This window comes from Pezoporus flaviventris, unplaced genomic scaffold, assembly GCF_033815535.1.
Source record: "Pezoporus flaviventris isolate CSIRO_AGI_PZ_B2104156 unplaced genomic scaffold, CSIRO_AGI_Pfla_v1 ptg000007l, whole genome shotgun sequence".
NCBI classification, from domain to species: Eukaryota; Metazoa; Chordata; class Aves; order Psittaciformes; family Psittacidae; genus Pezoporus; species Pezoporus flaviventris.
The window spans coordinates 71,186,033-71,202,616 of NW_026892555.1; the positions used below are offsets into that span (position 1 = coordinate 71,186,033).

Sequence of the window (16,584 nt, forward strand, 5' to 3'; positions counted from 1 at the left end):
CTACAACTAGCTGCCAGTTTAATTTGAAATAAAACCCCACAACCAGGCTCTACTTGGTATTATTTTCTTTTCACAATTTTGTACTTTTGGCTTTTACTCAGGTTTTTATTACAGATGATAGCTCTAGACCATTGTTCTTTAAAAGGACACCAGCACCTTATATTAAATAGTTTTAATTCCCTCTAACTATTCCCCTTTGCCCAACATATATTCTGAGATCCTAGGAAATACCATTTCTTTCCTTATTGATTTTTTCTTTACTATAAAACAAAACATTGATTTTCTTCCTTCTGTCTTGTGTTTCTAATGGTAGTTAAATTAACATGGTTCATTTGTATGCCACCTTATGAGGACTAATGCATCCTCCTTGTCGGACCAGCATCACTGATAATAGAATGTAGGGCCCTGCACTTAATTGGCAACCTGATAAAAGGTGCGCCAGTTGTCAAGAACAATGGTTAGGTTCAGTCTTCCCCTATGCCCTTGGGCAAGTCTCTTAATCTAGCCTACCCTTCAATTCTACATACAGAATAGGGAAACTGTTTTTCTATCCCATACATGTTTGAGAATGATTAAGACCTATTAGTGAATGTCATATATGCTCTAATACCTCTAACAGAGGCACAACACACTATCCCAGTGTTTGGATTCAGAAGAATGAACGTATTACAGTTCCACTGGCACAATCTCTCTTATTGCTGCAGTAATCGGTACATACATTCTTGAAGCTGTAATATTTATCCTCTCTTGATGAAAAGTCTTCTACTTTACAGGTGCTATTTGACAATACTGAATAAAATTTGTTTGTACAGAAAAAACAGATTCTTAAATTCTCTTAAAAAGAATTTGCTACCACTTATTTTGCTTTCTATGAGTTTGTCATCTTCCTCGCTCTGTAATAGGTGTTAAATAGATCAATATTATCATCATGCCTTGCAGAATTATCAGATATACCCATGTTGTACCTGTTTGCCTATCATTTCTGTGACTCCCCAGTGCAAAATAATGCTAACTAGCATTTATTCATTTGCTCCATTTTCTTTGCCTCTTGGAACATACTGGGGTTTTTGAAGCTTTTTTGTTTGTTTTGTTGTTTCGTGTTTTTTTTGTTTGTTTGTTTAAGTTCAGTTTTAGCTTGTATTATTTTTCTTCCTTTATGTAACGTGATGCAGATGCATCCAGATGCAGAGCAGGCTAAAAGAATGAAATGTGAAGGGGTTTTGAAACAGTTATAAAGACTATCCATTGCTCAGGCATTTGGCAATAAGGTAAGGACCTTTTATATCTCAGGACAGGTTTTCACAAACTAACAACTCAGAACTGAGTGCTGGAAGAAGCATTCCCCATAATCAAAGTGCTGTTTCTTCCAATATGAGCCCTGCCAAAAGAAAACATCTGGATTTGCGTCCAGCCAGTGCTTAAGACTTGAAAGAAGACCTAGTGCTATAAGATTCTTTCTGTCATCACAACTCAAAATCACATGGCAAGTGGACAAAGAAATAGAATCCATTTACTATGGCATTAAAAATTGCTCCTTTAAAAAAGACTAGTTTCCTTGCTGGAGGAAGACAGGTGTAGAGTTACACGGTCTAGTAACAACAGCACTTGGAAATACATCAGCAAACAAGATCTATATCAAGCACCACTGGCCTGAAACGGTTCCTGAGCAAAATGCCAGACCAGATTTTACAATTGTTTGTTTGTTCTTAAATGTTTCTAGAGCTTCATTTTCCTTATGCTTATGTTGCAACATCCTATGGCTGATGATTATGAGCTTAGGTGTGAGAAAACAATGCCATGCCTATGGACGAGTTATGAAGACAAAATGCAGTAAGTGATAGAAGAAAGCATGTTAATGTTTTAAATTAACTTTCATCAAATTCTGTACCCATTCAGAAAGGAAAATATTTAAGTGAGATTTAATACAGTGAAGTAAACCAAATTTAAAAGAAATCAATGTTAGAAGTAGACTGACCCACTCATGCAAAGCTACAATACAAAGCATGTTGCACATCCAGGTGGTATCTCATTTGTACTCTTCAAAGACAATTTTGCCAGTAAAACTGAGCATCAGAAGAAATGAACACCACACAGTAGAAAAATACAGCGTAAGTGAATCAGTCGTACTTGTCAGAATTTGCTGATTATGTGGAATGTCTCCAGAGTCTGAAATTTTTTCTTAAAAAAAAATGAAAAGAAGCCTTCAATGCTGTACCCAGATTGACAGCACATGATCTTTTTGTTGGGCTTTTTTTAAGAGCAGCAAAAGAAAATTTAGAGCTCACTAGTTCCAAGTACTTATTAAATGGCTAATTAAAAAAGGCAGGCCTAAAAGAGAAAGAATCTCCAAATACACAGGCTACAGCTTCAAAGGAAAAGGAGTTACCTTTCTTTCTTGTGCGCAACAGCATTGACTATCTAACTCACATGAGACCCTTCAGCAGCTGTGGCAATTGCACACAAAGATAATTAACTTGCAGGCAAGTGTTCCAGAGAGATGTGTGATCTTCAGGGGTACCTGCCATGCACAAGGGGCTGGGAAGTATATAATGAAATTCTTCTCAGGATGAGAAACATTCAATTGGAAATCTATGTATTGAATTGTGTGAGGCTATTACTGAACTGGGAGGCTTTTACTCTTAATTTTTAAATAGTCAATTCAAACCCAGGAAAAAACTTACTGATAAACTGTTGTAAAACAGGTTGGTGATTCTTCTCATGGGAATTTAAATCCTATAGTGTATAAACCACCATTCACATAAGCTATTGCTGATATTAACTGGCATCCTTAATTATAGTGCTAGTAGAGACAGCAAGGACTCAACTGGCACCAAAAGCTAAACAACCTTCTCATTTTATGTGCCTGCCTCAGCTTCAGCCAGAAGTACAGGAGTGAGCACTGTAGTGGCATGTTGTTCTGTTATGCAGATTAAAAGGATTTCTCCTTATTAGTCTGAAATGTTGCACCAAGACTAAATCCCTATCAATATTTAATTAAAGGCAAGCCATATATGACAGTTCTGTTAATGGGCCATGAAGCACCTCTTGCAAGTGGCTCTGGCTGCTATGCATAAGCCTTAGGTTTTCAAATCTAGCTACACAGAAAACAGCTGTGTTGATGCAAATCTCTCAGCTAAACCCCCATGAAACTGAAAATATACCACCTTCTGCCTGCAATGAACGAAAAAAAAAAGCAGATTTTTAACTGTTTGCAGCAGCAAATTAACCACATTTCAGGATAGGGGTGTATAGTGTATAACCTTGATAGATAGTCTGGGGGGGGGGGGGTAGTATTAAAATGACAGAAGAAAAAATACAGATGAGTAAAGAAAGTGATGTTCCACATGTCAGCAAGCTTACCTAAGGAAGTTCTAGTCGTGGGAATGGAGGCAGTTCAGGCTAAATGATCTCCTCTGATCTCTCTCAAGCAAAAAAGAGTTCTCCCCGTTCGTACTATGAGTAAACAACACACAATCACAACTGCAGTCTGGTTGAAGTTGAAAGCAATCAATTAGTTGAAAATGAATGAAGTCCACTTGGAACAGATTTCACAAGCTAAAGTGAGAGAACATTGTAGCACAGAGAAGGTATCAGATTAAAGTGGTAGAGCTTTGTAATAAAAGTGAGGAAGCCAGCAGCTGGGAAACCAGCCTGTGAAAAAGGATAGGATCAACACTTTTTCATCTGAAGAAAGAGAATACGAAGTTGCATAACACACTCCAGCAGCTTTGATTTGCCAGAAAATTCCTATGAGGAAGAAAGAAAAAAAAAAAAAGAAAATTATAGTGAGGTTCATCTTGCTGATCTTGCTGTCCACAGGTAGGCAGAACAACAGGGCTCTGAAACTGAGATCAGATCATTAAAATAGGGTATAAATGTGTGTTTCAGTCTGCCCATAAGGCCATGTAATTTAGACAGCTCTAGGAATGTCAACTCAGTCATCTCCCTTGGGTTGTCCCATGTAATACAGACTCACCTTAAAACTCTCTATAATCTTTGATCCCCGTCTGTCAGTTGCTACACTTCTCATTTCCATTTTTAAATTTGCATGAAGTACTCAAAGGGCAATTTCATGGCTGCTTTCTGCTGTGCATGGTCAGAGGAGTTCCCCTGTTGCTATTACCAGGGACTTTTGAAAGTCTTCATACCTTTTCTTCACTTTGATTTTGCGTAAAGGGGCCAGAGCAAAGCTGCAGATTAGCATGGGAGCTGTAACAGAATGGCATCTCCTTGAATAAGGTAGAGTGCATGTATTTGCATTAATGTTCAGTATGAAAGACACACTTCTTGCTATGTGAATGTATTTGTGAAATCAAATGACTTCCATCTGACTGACGAACTGTATCCCAAAGAAAGTGCTCTGAATAATCCACTACATAAAAGGAAACAAAAATGCAACGTATAAACCCCAATGTATTTAAAGTTTGTTCATTTAAAAGACGTTGGAACGAGAGCAGACATCTAATACCCTAGTTTCACATCCAGTCAAAGGCGTTTCTGCCTTAATGGCAGTAAACAATTTCAGGGGACTTTGAAATGTCATTGATTTTCGTTTGTAGTCCTTGGAACTGCAGCTGTCTTTTATTGCCTACCTGGTGCTGAGAACTTGGCTTCATTCATTTACATTTTCATTTCAAGTGTCCACCTTTTATGTTCACTGAGTAGAAGTTGTAAAGATACCATGTGTGGAACAGAAGTTATAACCGTTCATTTAATCAGCACAGCTCAAAGCAGACTAGCAAAGTACTAACTATTTTCCTCTGATACTGGGGCCACAAATTTACATAATACTGGGATTTATCAGTTACTAAGCTTTAGTTTAATGACAGTGGATTTCACAATACAGTGCCTCCCATTTCTTAGAAATTCCTAGGGAAATGCTTCTTTTCTTGTTTGTGATATGAGTCCTCAGTCAGGGAGTACAGAAGTAAAGCAGAAATAGAATAATTACTGAAGTTAACCTAAGTATACAAGAATTTTATTCTCTCTTATTATTTGCAAACTTGCACTCTCTTAATACAACAGGCAAGAGTAGGGCTAGTGATACTTAGTGGATGGCCTGATCAGTACTTATTGCAGCAGACAGCAGAACTTCCCTTTACTCTTGCTGTGTACAGACACTAAATAATACTCTTTTCTTTACTTAACTTGCTCAAATTTCCAGCTATCAAGTTGAAAATCCCTGGAATTTCAATTGTTTATCTATACTTGTTGCATTCTCAAGTCTGAAATTACCACAATTTCCGCCACTGCTGGGGGAGAGGTAGAAAAAAAAGGTATTTCTTTATGTTAAAAAAAAAAAAGAAAATCGTGGCCTTTTTTGGAGCAGCATCAAAAATTGTGGCTTGAAGCCCAACCCTTATAAAGGTGAACATTGTTTTTTTGTGCCGAAGACCATTCTTTTGACTTGATTGTGAGAATGGCTCACTAATGATGCACAACAGATCAATACAGCCCCTTCTGCAGCACATTTTGGAAGCTGTGCCTTCCAAAAAGATGATGACAGTGTTTAGTACCCAAATCTGAGTGCTGTCTTCCTGAAGGAAATAGCCGACTTCTTCATCTTTCTTTGAAGGTGTTCTTCCTGCGCTTGACACATATATGTGAGTGACTTGCCTCTGTTTTGTGCTGCTCTTCCCCTCATTACAGCTGACACAGCCCAAGACAAAGAGCTGGATTTTCTAAAGCCATATGTTCTTTTCCTGAAAACTCAGTGGAATGGGAGGACTCAAGGATCGTGTGTGTGAACAAAACCAATATTGTTCTCCTCCCCATGCCCAAACAAACCCCCAAAAAGCCCAGCACTTCAGGCCATATGCAGCATATGTGTTGGCACCAGAGTCTTGTTTGGCAAAATTTCTATAGTTGCTGCTTGAAATAAGACTGAAAAAAAAGCACAGCCTCAGCCAGCAAAGTCTTACACACAGCCTGGCTGCACAATCTGCTGCAGAGGAATATATACACTGAAGAAATTCTTAAACATGTATTCACTTTCAGCATTTTTCAGTCCACCTTACTCTCTGAAATAGAAATTAACCCTATGTAATCTCATTCTCTACAGAAAAGTTCATTTAGATTTACTTTCCAAACCACTTCGCCCCCAAATTTGCCACAATAAGGCTGCAGAAAGAGTGCAAAGGAGACCTTGCTTTGTCAAAGCCATCATTCTTCTGATGTCTAGCCAAAGGTTTGTTAAATTGAAGTACTGACGACTTACTTTCCCTGTCAGAAGGGCTCTGAAGTCACTGAGGGAGAAGTTGGTTTTCCCTCTTTTTCCTCTCCTGGGCAGAGGGCAGAGAGGAAGCTGTACTTCCCTCATCGACTGCTCCATGGTGTAGTTCACACAGGTTTTGGTACAGAGCACATTTCCCTCTTCCTGACCTTGCAGGGCAGCCTGGCTGCCAAGTATGGCAGAGGCACGAATCTGTCCTCTGCTGCCATCATGGACAGGTTATGCAGTCTGCTCTTCCAAGAATCCCGGTTTGTCACTATAGGCTACAGAACCAAGCAGGCTGGCCAGTGCCTCTGCTGTGGCCCCCGGGGAGCTGAAGGGTGCCAAGAGTTTCCTTGTGTCTCTTGGGATCTGGGGATAGAGGAGCATTTCTACCAGAGGAGAAAACCACTGCTTAGGTCCTGACTCCCAGCACAGCAAGGAGCATGCATGATGCAATCAGAATACATCCTTTTCTACACATAGGAAAACCCTTGTATTCAGTAAATAAAGGGTGCCATGAGAAACATTTTTTTTTGCCCTTTTTATACAAGGAAAGGAAAAAAAAAAGCTTCTGTGAACAGATTTACCTTTTCCTTTTTGTAATTATAGATTTGATATTATCTGTGTGTTTTTTTAGTCTACAGAGAAGTTCTGCCCTCTAGGAAATATAGCTCATTTGCCCAGGGTAAATTAGCTATATGATAATTTGTATTCTCTAAATGCTGAAATGCTGTGGCCTGCATTTCACCTTAACAGGAATATTCTCTCAGTTTTGGAAGATGAAATGATATAATTGCTTGTTTGTGCTTTCAGATGTAATTTGCTCATGCTATTTGTACTGAAAACACTGTGTCATTCCTGAATTTCCATGTTAAAAATCTGCACATAATAGTGATATATCCATATATATATTATACATACATGCTTTAGATATGTATATATCCCAATTTTAAGATTAATTATTAAGATCCTTTTATTTCTTCAGCTATACAGAATGTTCTTTCTCTAATAAGTCCATTTGTGTAAAAGCCAACATTTTTAAATAATACAAATGCATAAATATGTTCTAATTCCAAACTGAGGCTATGAACATTATTGGTTTTTTGTTTATTTTGGTTGATTCTGAGTAGTAATCATGTGTCATAGCAAAAGACACTGGTATTAATTGAGGCCAGCGATCTGCTAGCTCACCTGGAGGAAACTAAGTGAAAGATCATCATATATGTCATTACCTATGGTAGTAGTCAGTAGTCATTAGATAGTTTCTAAGGACTAATGACAGAAGGAATACAAAGAGGAGACAAATATAGGATAATTCAAACACAATAAACTATTAATTTTCAAGGGCTGTGTATTATCAAGACTTTTAAGTGAAGGAGAAAAATTAGGCTTAATTGGTGACTTCAATATATCATACTTTATTTATATCAGTAATCAGTTTAGAGTCTGAGAAGCTTTATATATACACACCCAAAGAGAAACACAATGCTATGGACCAAAACAAAGAGATGATGAGTTGCTGCAGGATGCAAAGGCATAAGGCGAGCAGGGCTGAATAACTCTGATTGTTACGCACAAGCTTTGGGTCTTGGGATAGCCAGCTGTGATGCTCTAACTGCATCAGCTCTTGCTCCGTCATACCATGGCTGTATGTCCTTCTTCACAGACCTCCACTTTATCGCAGGCAATCTTCTGGGGGAGGACGTTAGTTTCACCAATTCCATAGCACAGAGCAGGCCCTTCACTTGGGCCTAGCTTGCAAGGAATGAGGGAAAGAAAGAGATTTATTCAACCCATCCTGTTGATGCTGTGGACCAGGGAAGCAAGCCAAGGTTTAAAGCAACAGCTGTCATGGATGACCTGCCAGCCGAGAGCATCCATCTGCGACTGACCAGCTGCCACTACACTGAGAACATGAACACAAAAACATGCTTCCCTACTTTTTGCTACACTGTCTCTTTCTCTTTTGTGTGTTTTGTTAAGTTCAAGAAAATTACCTTCACTTTCACAGCAATCAACTTGAAAAGTCAACAACACAACTTTCTCTCCAGCTTTATTTGATGGCCTAAGAGACTATCTGGCAACCTCTTTGAGCCAAAGGGTATTGCACAGGCTGTAGTAGTTTGTCTTGCATAACTACTAAGACCCAGTTTCAGAATTCACTGAAATTTGATTTTGACTTTGTCTTTCTTGTGTGTTATACTTTAAATATTTTCAAAATGGGATGTGTATTTTCTGATGGAAAAAGTAAATAGAAATATTTATACTCAAAAGCTAAGCCATGTTGATTAATATTGCTGAAAAGCAGGATTTCACAATGACAACAGACTTTAGCTTTCCACATCTTGTTATTTCCTTAAAATTAATTCTTGATTAGTTTCTAAATTATCCAGGAATAAAGTGTTCTTGAAGGTGCAGCCTCAACCTGCAGAAACACAATAACTAGTTACATTAAAAAACAAAGCACACAATGTTTGAGAAGCAACTTTAACAACAATTAACTTCTTCCCCCTTTGCAGTTTGGATTTTGGTAAGTAAATGTCTCCTTGCCATATAATTTCTTTCTTGCCTTGTCTTGACATGTCTGCTAACATGTCTGCATAAACAGGCAGCTGCTGCTCAGCTACTCAGATAAGGACACTTGTTCTACAAAGTTCACACTGCATTAGTATAAGGGAATTGCAAAACTGGGTAATATCGGCAGGTAGGAAAGGTATGAACTGAAGCACAGAAGGAGAGGTCTGTAGGGGGTTACTGATAAATGGCAGAGCAGAGAATTTTGGACTGATTTCTTACCTCTAAGCAACTAAGCAGTGCATCACACTGGCCACTCTCAGTTCTTCAAGATCACAGTAATCAGAACTGTCTCCATCCCCTTGGGAAAAGGCTACTCCAGCTCTCACAATTTTCTTAGCAGCTGAGTAGGGAAGTATCCCTGTATGCTGCGACAAAAAGACAGTGTTGTATGCTAATGCACAGAGGCACCAGCTTCATGTCATTACAACCTTAATGATAGAAGACCAAGGCTGGAGTGCAGACAGTGCTTTTGGCAGTACCTTTTCTGCCAAAAATAGGATCCCTCTTTTGTGTGTCTTGTATATTCACTTCCTCTATCCAGCTGTCATGGGAGGAATTCTGAGTAGAAACCTCAGGCAAATGAAGCTTTTTATTATTTATTTTTTTAAACTCAGCATTTCGCTTTCCAGTAACAGAAAAAAACAGGGATTTCTTTCTTTCTTTTTGGAGAGTCAGTTTATCTGTCATTTTAGGTGAATAGTTCAAGTAATTAAAACAGCTCTGTGGCTGTTCTTCCCTTGTTGACTAGCATTGCATAGCAAAAAGCCCTGCTTCAAGGGATTGGCTCAAGCTCAATAGCACATCACTTTATTTCATTTCAATACTTCAATACTTTTTTTATATATAAGAAAAGATAGTATATATTATCTAGGAAGGACTGATATCAACCTAAGCTACAGGGATTAATACATTGCTACATTACTACATTAATACTACTGAAAGAATTAATGAAAACCTGTCTGTTTGTTTTTTCTTTTTGCTAATAGGTGAATATTTGCTGCTTTTGTGCTCCTCTGAAGAATGCTTTCTTCTGGAAAACATGCTATGCCATTGAAAGAAAATGGGGTGGATTTGCCAGGTGCCCTGCTCCCTTCCAAACAATGCCAACACTTGTCCTGCTGTTTATCCTGTGCAGTCCATGCCCATGAGGCAGTGCCATGGCACTCAGGGAAGGTGGCAGCCAGACAAAGCCAGGTGCTGACAGACACAAGCATCATTCTGCACCTGCAAAGCTGCTGCCCTATGCAGTCTCATCCTCATTTGTCCTCCACTGAGCTCCTTCTCAATCACATGGCACTAGGTTTTTAAGAAGCTAAAGTCCTGCAGTATTATTAACATAGACAAAAACCATGGCACATTCGAAAGTATTCTTTTTGCCTGTTGAAATGTTATATGACTAGCAGGGGCCAGAGGCTGGGTTGCCTAGAAATGTAGCCTTCTTGTAGTACCACTGGTATAGCATTTATACTTTGCAATCATGGTTAGATGGAAATAGAAATTCAGACACTCAGGATTCATTTCTGAAACTTTTATTTGGCTCTAATATCATTGCAGACTTTGCTTTTTCCAGTATTTTCATGCTACCTGTAGCAAATTGATAAAATAGCCATAAAATGACAACGTTTAATTATATGCCTATACTACATTTGACAGATAGACCAAATCCACCCCAATCAGGCTTTAAGGTCAAGGGCTGTATTAGAGAAGAGGTTGGTTGGTGCACAAGTAGGGCATTTGCCATACTGACATCTACTATAGCTGTACTGATAGGACCCCACTTCGAGTTAGGCTGCCTAGATTTTGGCTAATCCTGCCTATTATTCGCTTATTAATCCTATTGGAAGGATTGATTAATTATTTGCTGGTCATTTTTACAAACAGGACAAAAGTTACAGTACATTAGTCATATTATTAATGAAGTTACTGACACAAGATTTAGGTGAATTTGGTATTAATTACTTATGTTATGTTGCTTTTTCCTGTTCATTGCTCCTCTAGAAGTGACATATTTCTGTAGAAGCATGGTGACTGAGAAAGACCCCACTTCTGGTATATCTTAATTTTTATTCTTTCATAAACCTGTGCTTTCTCCTCTGATAAGCTTTAGCCAAGACTGTTTGCATTTTACACTACAGATATATTTCCTTCTTAGTCAGGCTATTTTTCAAACTCTAATGTTTATGCATTTGGAGAGAGAGTGAATTATAAAAATAAATAAAAAAATAAAAGGAACAATTCTGATAAAGCCTTAATAGAAAGCTGAGAGAACGTGAAACAAATGCGAGCCGTTAGAAATGAGTCATTAGCACAGCAGCTGAAAAGCCAGTCAACTAGGCTGTGGGGGACATGATTTCAAATACCTTCTTATTTTATTTTCCCAGTGACTGTTCGTGTTAAAGTAGTAATAGAAACGGCACTAGGGCTTGAGTAATAAGGCATCTGAGAGGGTGAAAGCTCACATCCAATTCCCCATTTTTTAAGTAATAATTGCTCTTTTTTTGTTTGTTTACACCTTGAACTAAAGCAAATTCTATAACAGTAATATTTTCTGTAAATTGGGATTGCTATTCTTAATGCAATGGAAATATTGCAATAAGTAGTCACATCTCTGTCTTTTCTAAACTCTGGGTGTGAACATTTGCATATTTTATTGTGCATGTTTTTGACATTTATGACAATACTTTGTCCCAACATCAGTGCTAGTTCCACCTATGGAGAAGGGCCATAACCGGTTTGTTCCCTTTGGCAGTTTTGATAGAAACTTAATAATTTTAAAGATCCATGAAAACTGGGAATAAAAGACACTATATTATATCTAAAGTAATTGCAATGTAAGCATTTGTCAAAAATCTGAGAATTCAGCATATCAACAGGGAAGACTAGCTGAAGAAAAAATACAGCCATAATCATCTAAATAATAAAATAAATGTGCTCTGACAAGAGAAATTTCCCATGGTATTATATTTGTTAGAAATACCAGCTAAAATATGACCCAGCTAAAGCCATTTGCATACCTTCTGAATACAAGTGATCCAAATGTTGTAAATTGGTGATGGAAATATGCCTGGAAATACACTTAGCATTTTTTACAGGATTTAATCAAGGTATGAGCATTTAACAGAGGAGATTTTCCTTAAATATACTGCATAATACTCGCATACAAATATTATGATATTTACTCAGTTATTAAGTTTTACATACATTATCTTCAAGGCCTTCAGTAGCTACTGTTATTCCAAAATGTACTGTTTTTTTTCTGTGGGAATGTGCTGATAGGATTTTCTTCTTGTTGCTTGTCAGTCAAGATCATAGCATTGGTAATTTCAGGAAAATGTGAATACGCTTTATGCACTAAAATTAGATGTGTATTTATGTAAGTGGCATGTACATATAACCAAACCATACTATCTTATCACAGACTTCTTTGGAAAGTGCTATCAGAGTACACTGACAAACTGAATGTATATGCATTTTCTCTCAATGTTTTTGATAGAAATTCAGGGTCACAATCTAAAACCATGACTTGTAGAAGTAGTCCATAGCTGTAGAAGCACACATGAACTCTAACACATGGATGTGTACAAAATTGAGATTAGCATGTTCCAGCACTGGTAGCATTTATTAGGCACCTGTATGCCAAACACTTTATCTGATCTGTTCACAAAAATATTTATAGAGTTTATGACGGTGAGCTGGAGCACTCTGCTCTCTGGCTCAGGCACAAGGCTTCATTTAGATTTTATTTATTGCAGAGGTCTTCTTCTGTAGCTTCATGAGTAGCCTCCATTAAACATATTATTTCTCTCATTTGTTAATTTTTACATAGTTTTGAGGCTGTCTTCAGTGCCTAAATTTTTTGCTTTACACTTCATGGCTCACATATTCCTTTGTGCTAGGATTATGATGTTTCACTGTGCAACCATGATGAGCAGGATTATTAATAGCTTTCTCCCTTGTGCTGCACTTACTGGATAACTTGTGAGCAGCCAGAAGAGCTGCAGCAAAGTAGCACTACATATCCTTTTGTGATGGCCTTTAACCTTTCCTCTGCTATTCAACATACTTGATTACACAATGCAAAGCATATTTGTTATACTCTTCCACATACCTGTTGGGGCCTCACAAAAAGAGGTACACTACTCTAAAGAGCACGTGTGGGAATTCTAAGCTCTGGTTCTGTGTTTAGTCTCTGACCTAGCTGTATCAAACTGCTTCATTTACAAAAGACTGATTTACTTTTTCTTGCCTGCAACCAGGGCTGTTTCCAGCCATAATCAGAACTGACAGCAAGCTCTCAGGAGCAGCTAAATGTACAGGACCTTGTTCTCCTCATTGCTCATGCTCCCTATAAAGCCAGAGCCACTGCTGCTTTGCTCTGTTAAGGGGAAGGAGCAGAGCCAGGAAATAAGAGAGCATCCTCTCTCCAGTGCTACCCAGCAGCAATCAAAATCTGTCTCCTACCCTCATGTTGACCAGAGAGGCAGCAGACTCAGCTGCTCAGGAGTTGCCCCAAACTGGACTGTCCAGAGCAATTTCAGCCTGCTGCCACAGGACCCCCCAGCGTTGGTCATCTCACCCAGCCCACCCTCCTTCTCAGCAATGGCTGAATCTGCAACCAGAATCCTGTGTTGTCTACCTGTCTGTAAAAGTCTGCACCTGATCTGCAGCAGACTCAGGTCTCTGGATCTTCCCTTTCTCTTGCACCAGTGCTGGCTTTTCAGACCGATGTACATACACAGGGAAACTTGTTGAAATCTTTTTCACCTGGCTTATTCAAAGAATTAGAATGCAATTAACCTCTTGTTAACAATCTACAGGTAGTACCAGAGTCCAGTTAAATATCCCTAACAGGCATTCCTCTCAAGATAGTTTTGCTTCAAAGCTGAAATTCAACAGTACATCATTTGGTAGGAGAACAGATGATATTTGAAGACAGGTACTGAGGGATGCCCTTTTGCTCACTCTCGCAAGGAGAGATACCTTCCAGCTGCAATCTTCTGGCAGCACATGCAGCTAGATAATAGATAAATGAATTCATCAACCTGCTTCATAAAGTGGGGAAATGGTATGGGAAAAGACACTAAAAGATGTATAAACCTGAAGCTGGGAAAGCAGGATCAAAATATGCAGATTGCCCTCCCTTGATATGATATAACTGGCCTAAATTGGAGAGTGGGAAAAGCTCAGCTTTTCTCATTATTGTGAGCTTATGCAATCAAAAGATTACAAGGAATTTCTTTGTAAGACTATTTCCAAAAGCATCTGTGCAGCAAAGCCCCCTTTTAAAACGACAAAAAAATAAATCCGTGAGGGTTTAGAGGATGAAGAAGCAGGGATGTAGAGAGAACTTCCCTTCGGCTTTTTTAAGTCCTTCCCATGCTTATCTGTGCTTTCTGATTCCCTCCTTTGCAGACATTCTCACCATCCATTTAACGATTTATTTATTTATTTGCTGATCCATTAATTTATTTAATGTATTTGTTTGTTTGTGTGCAGAGAAGTAGGGATCTTTCTAAAACTTGGGAAACAGTTGAGAAATCCCAGGCAACAATGCAACAGAGCCTCCCTTTTCTAAGAAAGTCTGCTTTGCTTTGAAGAAGCCAAGGGTGCACAACAGCCTCATTGACTCTTTGCTTGTTTGTTTGTTTGTTTGTTTTTTCACAGACAGGTTCCACTCTGTGGTTCTTTTGTGCCTCCTCTGCTGAGGGATGCAGCAAAAGCACCTGAGTAGCAGCTTCTGATGAGACATGATGAAACATGAGCATCTGCAGTAGCCACCATGGTCAGGGTAAGAAGCTGGCAGATAAAGTCCTCCTTCTGGCTCAATCCAGAGCACCACCTTCCACACACGTCAGAAGCTGAAATACAGGGTTTTAGTCCGTCCTCAAGTGAATGACAGCATGTAGGCTGCCGGCTCTTTTGTAGGAATAATAGTGGCAGACACGAGAATTCACTATTCATACTTCAGTCCTACACCATCCACCATGACATGGGCAGAAATTGTTAATGCCAGGTCTCAGCACAAACAGTAAATGATTCCTTGCTTTTGACTCGCAAATGTGAGAAATGAGGCTCCAATGACTCTAAGCAAACCAGACACCTTATAAGTTACTTTTAATTAATATCTATCTCTCCTTCTCCTCTTCCTCATGTTAGGCTCTTAACGTCAGTTCATTTACAATGTTCAGCGTATAATAAGTGTGATTGCCTTCAGAAAAAGCTGAGTATGCTTGCTGAAAGAAGAATATTCTGCACTTTAGAAAGGAAAAGGAGCTTGTATGCAGGACTGGGGTATAAGATTCATGGGAGGTTTTGAAACGGTTAATAATTTTTTTCCTGTTCTTATTCAAAGCTTTTCTATTCACAGGGGAAATATTCAATTAGGAAACCCCTATGGAGCAGAGGGGGAACCCAGCAGGTGAGGAGTCAAAATCTCTGCAATCAGCACTGATAAAAAAGGCTGTTATTTTGACAAATGGGATAAAAATAAAAAGCATAAAAGGCTGCAGCAGGAGACCTGAAACGGACGCTGAGCACTCTCCTTACTCAGTGAGGATGTGTTTGCCATGGTAAGTCATGCATGATTGTTGGAAGCGATATTCTCTGATTTGTCACTGCTTTTTATCTTATTAGCAGTTACTGTAGTTTGAAATGTGTTAAGCAGAGCGATGCTCTGTGTGTGAAATACTTTCAAGAGTCTGAGTGCAGCATTTTGATTCATTGCACAGGCCTTCTGTGTTGAAAGAATGGTTTGGATTGTGGTGACAAATGGCTCTGTCATTTGGGATTTGATGCCTGCTCAACTCTAGAAGAACATCCAAACTAGATAGAGAAGTTAGCAGGCTCAATTCAGCACCAATATTCAGTTGACCAGTCACCATCTGCCACAGAAGAGAAAATGTATGTGCCCTAGGAGCTTTTATAAGCCAACCCAAACTAACACTGTATAAGCACAAAGAGCAATGGAGAAAATCCAGGAGGGTGGATGTAGTGAGTTACATATGAGACACTTGCACCTATTAACATGTTGAAATAAATTGCATGAATTGTTTAGCTAAAAGTTCTCAAAATCTGAGTCTGGATAACAAAGTACAGTGTAGATCTGTCTTTATCCAACTTTTCTAGGAAAGCCACATGCTTCTAATAGTTAGGACATCAGTGTATCCTACAACTACATTTCTTGCTTAGCTTGGCCTGTACTGTGAGGTCTAATAAACCTGTTCAGCTCTCACTGTTGAGTTTTTTAATCTGTAAAGCAGGATTAAAATAATTATACCATCCCCTGAAGCACACGATGGATGTATACACTTCAGGGTGGAGACAATGATAAATTGTATTTGTAAGCCAATTTAGAACTGAAACAGCATCATGTGGACTTAGTATACCTAGTAACATCAAAATCATATTGTGTACAACCAAAACCTGTACTAATCTGCAGAATCTAATTGTTTGGAAAACACTGGATTTTTCCAGTGGATGCAAATACTTTTTAAAACTACTCACATGCATTTTAATCCTAAAGAACTTAGTAACATGTTGATACTAGTCTACTTAGCGCACTATGATACAATATTCATTACAAAGTGATCAAAACCAGTCATAGAGTTATATATAATCTACTAAGGAGACAAAAGCCCTGAAAAATAGTAAGAGATTAGGAGCTCTGCTATATATGGAATATGGTGCTGACAAAAGCCAGCTAATTATTGCATTTATGCCTCAATAATTTATAAAGCCAGCCATTTCCCCAAAAGATCTATAGATCTCTTTTGTCTCCTCAAGGGGAAGAATAA

General features: G+C 38.5%; 1 long non-coding RNA gene across 1 annotated transcript in view; it reads left to right on the forward strand.

Annotated features, from left to right (window-relative positions):
* LOC133267128 (uncharacterized) overlaps positions 1 to 15,281 on the forward strand; it is a 34,796-nt gene extending 19,515 nt beyond the window's left edge. The window contains exons 2-3 of the long non-coding RNA XR_009742645.1: positions 14,460 to 14,579; positions 15,159 to 15,281. This is a non-coding gene — a long non-coding RNA (uncharacterized LOC133267128). The remainder of the gene's footprint in view (positions 1 to 14,459; positions 14,580 to 15,158) is intronic.
* Positions 15,282 to 16,584: the final 1,303 nt, after the last annotated feature.